Consider the following 9,387-nt stretch of genomic DNA (forward strand, 5'->3'; position numbering starts at 1 on the left):
ACTGGAGTCCAAAAATCTTTACGTATGAACTTCATGATGTCTAACTCATTCTTGAATCTTGCAGTATCTTTTGTAAACCTTTTTATCAAACCTTGTCCCATTCAAAACCCCATGTTTTCCAGCTTGTAATATATCATCCGTTTTCCACCCCACTTTGCCACAGACTTGTACATCCCTGACACCATCTTGGTATGAAGAAGCAAAAACAATGCCTCATTTGCCAATTCTTCCTGACCCATCTAAGCTCTGGTATTTGGCTCCAGTTTGGGCTGGCCTGGTAATTCCAGCCAGTGTTGAGTGACTTGGTTGGTGCTGAGGCCCTTGTCTCCTCTTGCTAGAAGTCTGAGGAAAGCAGTGGGCTTCCCAAAGATCTCTACTAGAGTAGGCCTGGTGCTAGGGAGAGCCCTTCCACAGGGCCATGTAGCCTTAGGGCAGAGCAAGAGTGTTTCTATTTTCCTTTTTTTGAGACAGGCTCTCACTGTTTGCCTAAGATGGTCTCTAAACTCTTGGGCTCAAGCAATCCTTCTACCTCAGACTTCTGAGAAAAGTTTCAATTACCTGAGTGGGTGGTAATCTCTGTATCTTATCCACAGCTGATGTGGAACTCTTAATTTCCCATTTTAAGATGAAACTTTAATTCTCAAATCTTTTCACAGCAGTACCTAGATTAATGATTTTTATAATGACCAGGGGACAGAATCTTGGGAAGGGGGCATCTTCAGAATTCAGCCAACCACACACACACACACACACACACACCCACGCACGCACGCACGCATGCACACACAAGTATCCTGTGGTGAGGATTTGAACACAAGGCCTTGAACATGCTAGGAAAGTGCTTTGGTCGGGCACCAGTGGCTCATGCCTATAATCCTAGCTATTCAGGAGGCAGAGATCAGGAGGATCATGGTTTAAAGCCAGCCCAGGCAGAGTTCAAGAGACTCTATCTCAAAAATACCCATCACAAAAAGGGCTGGCAGAGCGGCTCAAGGTGTAGGCCCTGAGTTCAAGCCCTAGCACTGCAAAAAAAAAAAAAGTCTTTACCACTGAGCTACACTGAGTGTAAATCCTTAGCAACTTTGTGTGAACTGGAAAAAGGAACCCTTTCATTTTTTTTATTAGGATATATTCATTGTACAGGGGGGATTTGTTTTGACAATTCCAAATAGGCTTATATTGTACATAGAAAAGGTACCCTTTCCATAAAACAATATACTGCTGTGTTAGAAACATGTAATACATATACAAATCTATGTTTACTCAGAAGTGAATGACACTTCCAAGGGTTGTGCAGTGAACAATTGCACAACTATGAGCAGTGACTCTGAGCTCAGTAAACCCTGTGGATTTAAATATGCCCTCTAAACCAGGTGCCAGTGGCTCATGCCTATAATCCTAGCTACTTGAGGCTAAAAACAGGAGGGTCAAAGTTTGAGGCCAGCCTGAGCAAATAGTTTGTGAGACCCCATCCCCAAAATAATAAGAGCAAAATGGACTGGTGGTGGTGTTCAAGTGGTAGAGAGTCTGCTTTATAAGCATGAAGTCCTGATTTCAAACCACTTGACCACTCTGTTATCTAAGCAGACATTATTTGCCCCAGAATCTTTTTTTTTTCAAGTACTCGGGATTGAACTCAGGGCCTCACGTTTGCTAGGCAGGCACTCTGTCACTTGAACCACTCCACCAGCCTGTGTGTGTGTGTTTGTGTTTGTGTTGGGTATTTTCGAGATAAGGTCTCAAGAACTATTTGTCCAAGGCTGGCTTCAAACTGTGATCCTCCTGATCTTTGCCTCCTGAGCAGCTAGGATTATAGGCGTGAGGTTCTACTGGCACCTGGCCCCACAATCTTTTTAACATTCTTCACTGATGTTGCTAGGGATATAGCTCAGTGGTAGAGCTCTTGCTTAGCATGCACAAGGCCCTGGGTTTGATTCTCCAGTAGTGCAAAATAAATAAATAAATAGGAGGGGGAATCATTTTTATCTGTTGACAATTTGGGGAAATGTAAAATGAAATGACCATCAATTGGCCTGACTAGGGTGATGGATTAGAATCCAGAAAAGAATTTGCCACTGGTCCATCTGATACTTTGTTCTATCTATAAACAAATATTCAAGCTCCTGCAAAGAGCAAACCGTGAAGTAGCAGCAATACTGAGGTAGTAACAGTGACTAACACTAATGTTACTCATGCCTCTGTATCTATAGACATGTGAAGATACAGGTAAGAGATATATCTGACCTATAGTATGTATACTGTATGTATATACTCACATATTTATTCCTCAAAGAAACCCTTTTCAGGTAGATTATTATCCTTACTACATTGATAAGAAAACTAAGGCCTAGTGATATCATATTAATTGCCAATGTCATAGATAATAAAAAGATGAGTCAGGATTCAAATCTCTGCCATCTAATCCCAAACCCACATTCCCAACCACTTTTGTCAGGATTAGCACCCTGATCCGAGACCTTTGTTTTGTGCCTCTTGAATAGAAGCCAGGCTGTTGGGAGATGCAGCCAGTGGCCCAACCATAGGACAGGGAAGAGGCCTGACTGGCATGGCCTAGTTTCATCTGCAGGAATGGCCTGAAGGGAAGTGTGGTAGAGAGTTGTTTGTGGATAAAAGAAGACAGCCATTGAGACTTGGATGCAAACTATGGAAGGTTTATCTCTTCTTGCTTACTATTTTATCTCCAGTGCTTGGCACCTTGTTGGTGCTGTTAGCAGGTGCAGAATGACTGAGTGACTGAGGGCCTACAGAGCAGCCAGGCAGACAGCTTGCCCTATGAGGCTCCTCTCTGGGCTCTTCTCCAGGCTCTGCCTCTCTCATGTCTACTCCTGCTCCCAACTCTTCAAAACATTAACTCAGGTGAAATGGACTTCAGAGCATCCTATGTGGAAGGCCCTGTGCTGACAGCTTTATCTACATCTTACTTAAAGTCCTCACAAGAAAGAGATTTCATATTTGAAAAGCTCTGGGCTGGAAAGAAATATTCACTACCTTCTGTATTCTATTTAATTGCTCACTGTATTAGACTCTAACAGAAAAAGTAGAAAGCTATTTTTTTTATAGATTTACTCTTCGATTACAAATTTAATCAATTAAGAAAATTGTTTTTGAGGGCTGGCAGAGTGGCTCAAATGGTAGAGTACCTCCTAGCAAGTGTGAGACCCTGAGTTCAAACCCCTAGTGCCACCAAAAAAAAAAAAAAAAAGGAAGAAAAGAGAAAATTGTTTTTTGCTTGGTGCAGTGTTTCACACCTGTAATTTCAACTACACAAGAGACATAGGTAGGAGCATCACAGGCTGACCCTGGTGAAAAGCTCAAGACCCTACCTGAAAAATAACTTAAGGAGAAAGGGCTGGTGGTATAACTCAAGTGGTAGAGCATTTGCCTAGCAAGCGCAAGGCTCTGAGTTCAAGCTCCAGTACTGCCAAAAAAAAAAAAAAAAACAACAACAACAAAAAAAAACCCATATATTTACCTAATTTAAAAACATACAAACAGCCAGGTGCTGGTGGTTCATGCCTGTAATCCTAGCTACTCAGGAGGCAGAGATCAGGAGGACAGCAGTTCAAAGCCATCCTGGGCACACAGTTCTCAAGCCCCTATCTTGAAAAAACCCATCACAAAAATAGTGTTGGTGGAGTGGCTCAAGGTGAAGGCCCAGAGTACAAGCCCCAGTACCCGCCCCCCCCCAAAGAAAAAAACCCCAAACCAAAAAACTCAGGCTCACTCTATGTAACTCAGGCTGGCCTAGAACTTGCTATGTAGCCCAGGCTGGCCTTGAACTCTTGATCCTCCTGCCTCAGCCTCCCAAGTGCTGGGATTACAGGCATGCATCATAATGCCTGGCTACTTAACTGTTTTTTATAGATATTAACTCCTAAACTTTATAGTGTCCTTCCCAGAGATGATACATTCAAGTTTTGTATTGTTATCAAATGACCCAAGCCTTTATCCTTCCATTATGCTATACTGACCTGACCTATTGGCATAATTAATACCTACCTATTCTGGGTGGGCGGTGACTCAGAGGTACAGCACATGTTCTGCATGTATTAACACATACTTGCTCCACACATGCATGCACATATGTGTATGCAAAGCCTACATATTCCATTATCAACTTATAATGGAAAGGTCTCCAAGGCAACCACCCTGCCACTTTCTGTTTCTGTGAATTTGAATATTCTAGGGACCTCATGTAAGTGGTATCAGTCTGATGATTTGTCATCTTGTGACTATTTTACAGTGACACATAATGTCCTCAAGGTTCATCCAAATTGTAGCATGGATCAGAACTTCCTTTTCAAGGCTGAATAATATTCCACTCATGTAAATGCCACATTTTATTTATCCATTAATCTGTCAATGGACACCTGGACTATTGTCCCTTGACTGTTGTGAATGCTTCTGTGAATATGGGTGTTTACATATCTCTTGCCTTCAGTTCTTTGAGGTTTATACACATCAGTAGGAATTGCTGGATCCTTTTTTGAGAATCTGCCATCCTGGTTTCAATTTGCATTTCCCTAATGATCAGTGACGTTGAGTATCTTTTCATGTGCTTGTTGGCCATCTTCTTTGGATAAATGTCTATTCAAGTCCTTTGCCTTATCACCTCCTGCAAAAACAAACAAACAAACAAAAAAGCAGGGTTTGAACTCAGGGCCTTACATTTACCAGGCAAGCATTCTGGGACTTGAGCCACACCTCCAGTCCTTTTTGGGTTAGCTAATTTTTGAGGTAGGGTCTTGATGTTTTTGCCCAAGGTTGGCCTCAGACTGTGATACTCCTGCCTAAGGACTCCCGTGAAGCTGGGATCACAGGCATATATCACTTTGCTGGCTCATTGGTCAAAATGGGGTCTTTTTGCCCATGTTGACCTCAAACCACAATTCTCCCTACCTCCACCTCCCAAGTAGCTGGGATTATAAGCATGAACCATCATGCCTGGCCCTTGCCATTTTTTAAATTGGGTTGTTAAATTTTTTGTTGTTGAGTTTTAGGAATTCATTATATATTCCAGGTATTAACAACCCCTTATTATAGAATCTAAGACTCTTTCATGATGGGACCTGGAGCTTTTTTTTTTTTTTTTTTTGATTTCCCAGATTGAGGACTGTCTTATTAGGAAATAAAATAGCATGTTATTAGAAAATCAAGTCAGTTCTTGCTAGGACACAGGGACACTTCACCATCTCTAGAAAAGGTATAAAAATCTTACCCATCTGGCTAATTTATGGGCTCCTCAGTGCTATTCAGTCATGTTAAGGGCTTGGCTTTCCCAGGGTCACCAGATTCAGTTCTGATTCTGTTTTTTTCTCCTTAGACAGGTAGTAACTAATTCATATTTATTCCTGGTAGATGAAAAAAATAGAACATATTATACATACATTAACACTCTCCCACTTATAACTATTAGCAAAATGAAACAGGTACATCTTTTTGGCAACACTGGGATTTGAACTCGGCCTCACATTTTCTAGGGAGGCACTCTTGAGCTACTCCAGCAGCCCTTGTTTTGTAATGGGTTTTTCAAGATAGGGTCTTGTGAACTATTTGCTTGGGGCTGGCTTTGATCTCTGCTTCCTGAGTAGCTAGGATTACATGCTTGAGCCACCAGCATTGGGTTGTTTTGTTTTTTGAGACCCAGGCTGGCTTTGTATTCACATTCCTCCTGCCTCAACCTCCTGAGTGCTGAAATTACAAATATGTGCTACTGCACTTGGCTAAAAATGATATAGCTATGAGTATCACTTTTCTTGGTACAACTATCTTTTTGAAGACTTTATCATAACTTTATTCTTTTGTGTAGTTTAGGAACTAACAGCTTTTCCTAAATATTTCACTGAAGCAGTATAATGATTATCATACATTTTTAGGGTGCTCAAATTGTTATTGTTTGGATGCGACAGTCCATTGAGCTATCATCTTTGTCTTTGTGTCAACTGTTGACATCTTTGAAAATATCTTTGCTTTCTGGTGTCAACAGCATGCTGTAGATCCATCTTGATTTCTCTCATCTCAAGGAATTGAATCAATTCCCCTCCAAGGACTCCTGATTATTTAAAATCATAAGTACTATTAGGTAGTGCTACGGCTGGGGGGAGTAGGGGGTAAAGTACAGGACTGCACCACAGGACTGGTGGCAGTTAGAAAAAATTTCCTTAAGGTAAAATTTATCCCTGCCTTCCTGATGGTCTGTGTGTCACACACTACATGGAGCGAATCCTATCTCCATTTTATAGTTGGGCCGAGTCGACCAAATTATGCTGCTTGCGAGGATTTCACTGCAAGGAAGGGCTGGGGTTGTGATTCAAACCCAGCACTGCCTCTTCAGAAACTGGGCTCCTGCAGGTTTCCCACAAGCGGCCTCTCCCTGCTGTCAGAAAAACAGAGCTGAGCCAGGCACTGCCGGCTCACGCCTCTGATCCTAGCTACTCGGGAGGCAGAGATAAGGACTGCTGTTCCAAGCCAGCCCCAGTCAAATAGTTCGCTAGACAGTATCTCCAAAAAAAAAAAAAAAGAAAGGGCTGCTGGAGTGGTTCAAGGCGGGGGGCGGCAGGAAGGCAGAGCTGACCTGTGTGCAGAACACTGCACCAAGGACTCCCAAGGCTGGCTCTTCCTTGGCTGGGATGCAGCGCAGAGGAAACAATACTCCCTTTCTTTTTCTCTCCCTGCAGGATTCGAAAGTGAGGATGACAAGGAGAGCCCTCCAAGAGAAAGGCCTGAAAACGGAGCCCCTCAGACGGCTTCTTCCCCGGAGGGGCCTCCGGACAAATGCCCGGCCCAGCTCCGCGGTGCCGGACGCCAGAGCTGCAGGGGGAGGAAGCAAGGCCCCGAGGGCGCCCAGGACGGTCCCCCAGGGGAAGGGGAGGTGAGGCGGCTCCCCGGCAGGCGAGACCCGCAGGCCCCCTCGGCCGCCCCAAGTCCAGAACCACCCGTACCCTGCGACGGGCGGAGGTTCCCGGTTCGCACTCTGTGCGAGTCCCGGAGGGCAGCAGTCGCGGAGCCGCCAACCTAAGGTCTCGCTCGCCACCGACGCCCCAAGTGTGAGAAGGGCCTGAGGAGAGCGCAGACTCCACAAGCCCCGAGGAGCCCGACGAGCAGACGCCGATGCCTCGGCCTCCTAGCGCACGAGCAGGGGCCCCACCTTCGCCTCCCGTGAGCGGCCGAGGGCCTCGTGACCTGCGCTACAGCCCGCGGACGCCCGCGCATGCGTAGACCTCGCGTCGCCCCCACGAGGCCGGTGCTCGCCGCGCCAGCGACTGCGAGCGGGTAGACCGCTGCGCTGGAGCTTCCGTTCCGTGCCCGCCTGGCGGATCAGCCTGGGAGTCCGCGGGGCCGACAGGCCTCTTAGGCACCTGCCTCCCGCCCTGGATCCGCATGGAAGGACAGATGGAGACTGTGGCCCAGCTTTGAGCCGACCGAGCCTACCTGGAAATCCCCACCTGGAGAAACTCGTGGTGTCTGAGCCATTTAAGTGGTGCCAAGGGCTTCCCCAAACTCTTGCTTCCTGACTTTCCCATTGGGCCTGGCATTCTGGGAAATTAGTGTCTCCCGTTTATTGAGGGCCTGCTGTGTCAGGCATTGCGATGGATGGGAATTACTTACTCCTCACTATATTCCTGTGTCATAGATATCGATCACTTCACGGTTACAGATGGAGAAACTAAGTCTCCAAGAGGTTAAAGGACTTGCCCAAAGTCACACAGCCGGTATGGGGCAGAACCAGCATTCGGACCCGAGTCTGCCTGCCTGACTCCATAGCCCTTGCTAGTGTAGCACTTCTCATGTTGGACGCCGTGGAGTTGAGGCTGTGAGTTCAACAAAGCATCCCTTTATGCATTTTTCTCCATGTTCTAACACAGAACAATTTCTTTTTTAATACTAAAGTGAGCAGATACTCACTAGGAGGAAAGTGTACATTTGTACCAATGATTGAGATGAAATTTGAGATGACAGAAATTTGATGATTAAGGCCAGTGCTTCAAACTCAGCCTATGACCCTGGGGTAACCTCTTGTCGGACTTCTCTGGAGTGATGTTGGTGAAGGAAGCACCATTCCAGAACCACTCCTGTGTTGAGGCTCCCTGGAGGCCAAGGAAGATGGAATCTGTACCATTTGCTATTCCACTGGTTGCTTGGGAAGTCCAAGTTACAAAAGTTTATTAATTAAGGCTTCCAAATTCCTAGCAGGGCTGCAGTTTCCAAATTTCCAAACAATATTCACCTTCAGGATTTAGGGGTGAAAAATTGGAATTCTTGGGAATTCCCAAAATCATTTTATTCTTGTATTTTTCATAACCTTTGGTGCTTTTTAAAAACCAATAAATACACGTTAGTAGTAACTAAAAAGAACTGTAGGCCATAGCAAGTATTAAAAAACTAGAAAATGCCAGCAAATACTACTGAGTTGTATTTGAATAACAAAATGTTTAAATAGCCAACTAGATTAACAGCACTACACAATCATGAGTTGAAATTGCCTATATAAGGACTTGTTTTCAAAACACGTTATTTCTCAGAAAATCAGTCATAGGGTTTGTATAAAATATACTGTGCATGTGAACATTTTAGTATTTATTTGTGAGATTGACTCACTTAGCAGCAGACAGGGTCACAGATACACTTTTGGTATGCTAACAGCTACAAAAAGCTGATTAGATGTGACAGTTTCTCCCCAGAAATGTCTACCTTAAGTTTAGATTCATTGTGTCAGCCTTTCCTTCTCTTGCTTTTGACTTGACATCGTTCAAGGTTCAAACCAGCAATTCCTCTACATTATTAAGCATTAATTCTCAGAGAATTACAGTCTTTTCCCCTATGTTCCTAATTTCTTCAGCAATTGTTTTTGAGATTAAAAAAAAAAAAAACCCATAAAATTCCCAGTAACTGCCAGGAAGGAATTGCAGCTCAGAAACACTACCTTGGTCTGAGCAGGATTGGCAAGACAAGTCTGCTGCAGAAATATCACTTAATGTGTCACCAGTCTCAGTCACTGAAACTTCACGGTGTCACAGGCCTCAGAGCCAAATGATCCAAACTCAGAGCCCAGCTCTGCCAGTTCCTGGTCGTGAGACCTTGGACAAATCACTTTACCTCTCTGAGCTTCATTTAATTAATTTAATTTAATTAATTCATTTAATGGGTAGAATAATGTCTGGGACATAATATGCTTGCTTTGTGAGGCAATATTGTAGAATATTATGTGGCTTTGGAGTCAGACAGTCCGAGGTTCAAATCCTAGCTCTATTACTTACTACCTCTGACTTGGAACAAGTTCTAACCACTCCATTTTTCTCTTCTGTAAAATAGGGACATTTACTGAGTATTTCATAGGGTTATGGTGAGGTTTAAATGAGATCACAT

The 9,387-nt window shown here is 44.1% G+C and overlaps 1 long non-coding RNA gene across 2 annotated transcripts; it reads right to left on the minus strand.

Moving 5' to 3' along the window:
* Positions 1-4,348: 4,348 nt before the first annotated feature.
* Positions 4,349-7,223, minus strand: LOC109682486 (uncharacterized). Of its 2 annotated transcripts, XR_012443302.1 has the most exons (4): positions 6,963-7,223; positions 6,596-6,692; positions 5,240-5,372; positions 4,349-4,636 (listed from the first exon to the last, which is right to left on the minus strand). It is a non-coding gene; the product is annotated as an uncharacterized lncRNA (long non-coding RNA). The 2 variants fall into 2 exon arrangements; XR_002212002.2 differs by lacking the exon at positions 6,596-6,692 and having other exon boundaries at positions 6,963-7,214.
* Between the last annotated feature and the right edge of the window lie 2,164 nt (positions 7,224-9,387).

Source organism: Castor canadensis, chromosome 17, assembly GCF_047511655.1.
Source record: "Castor canadensis chromosome 17, mCasCan1.hap1v2, whole genome shotgun sequence".
Classification (NCBI taxonomy): Eukaryota; Metazoa; Chordata; class Mammalia; order Rodentia; family Castoridae; genus Castor; species Castor canadensis.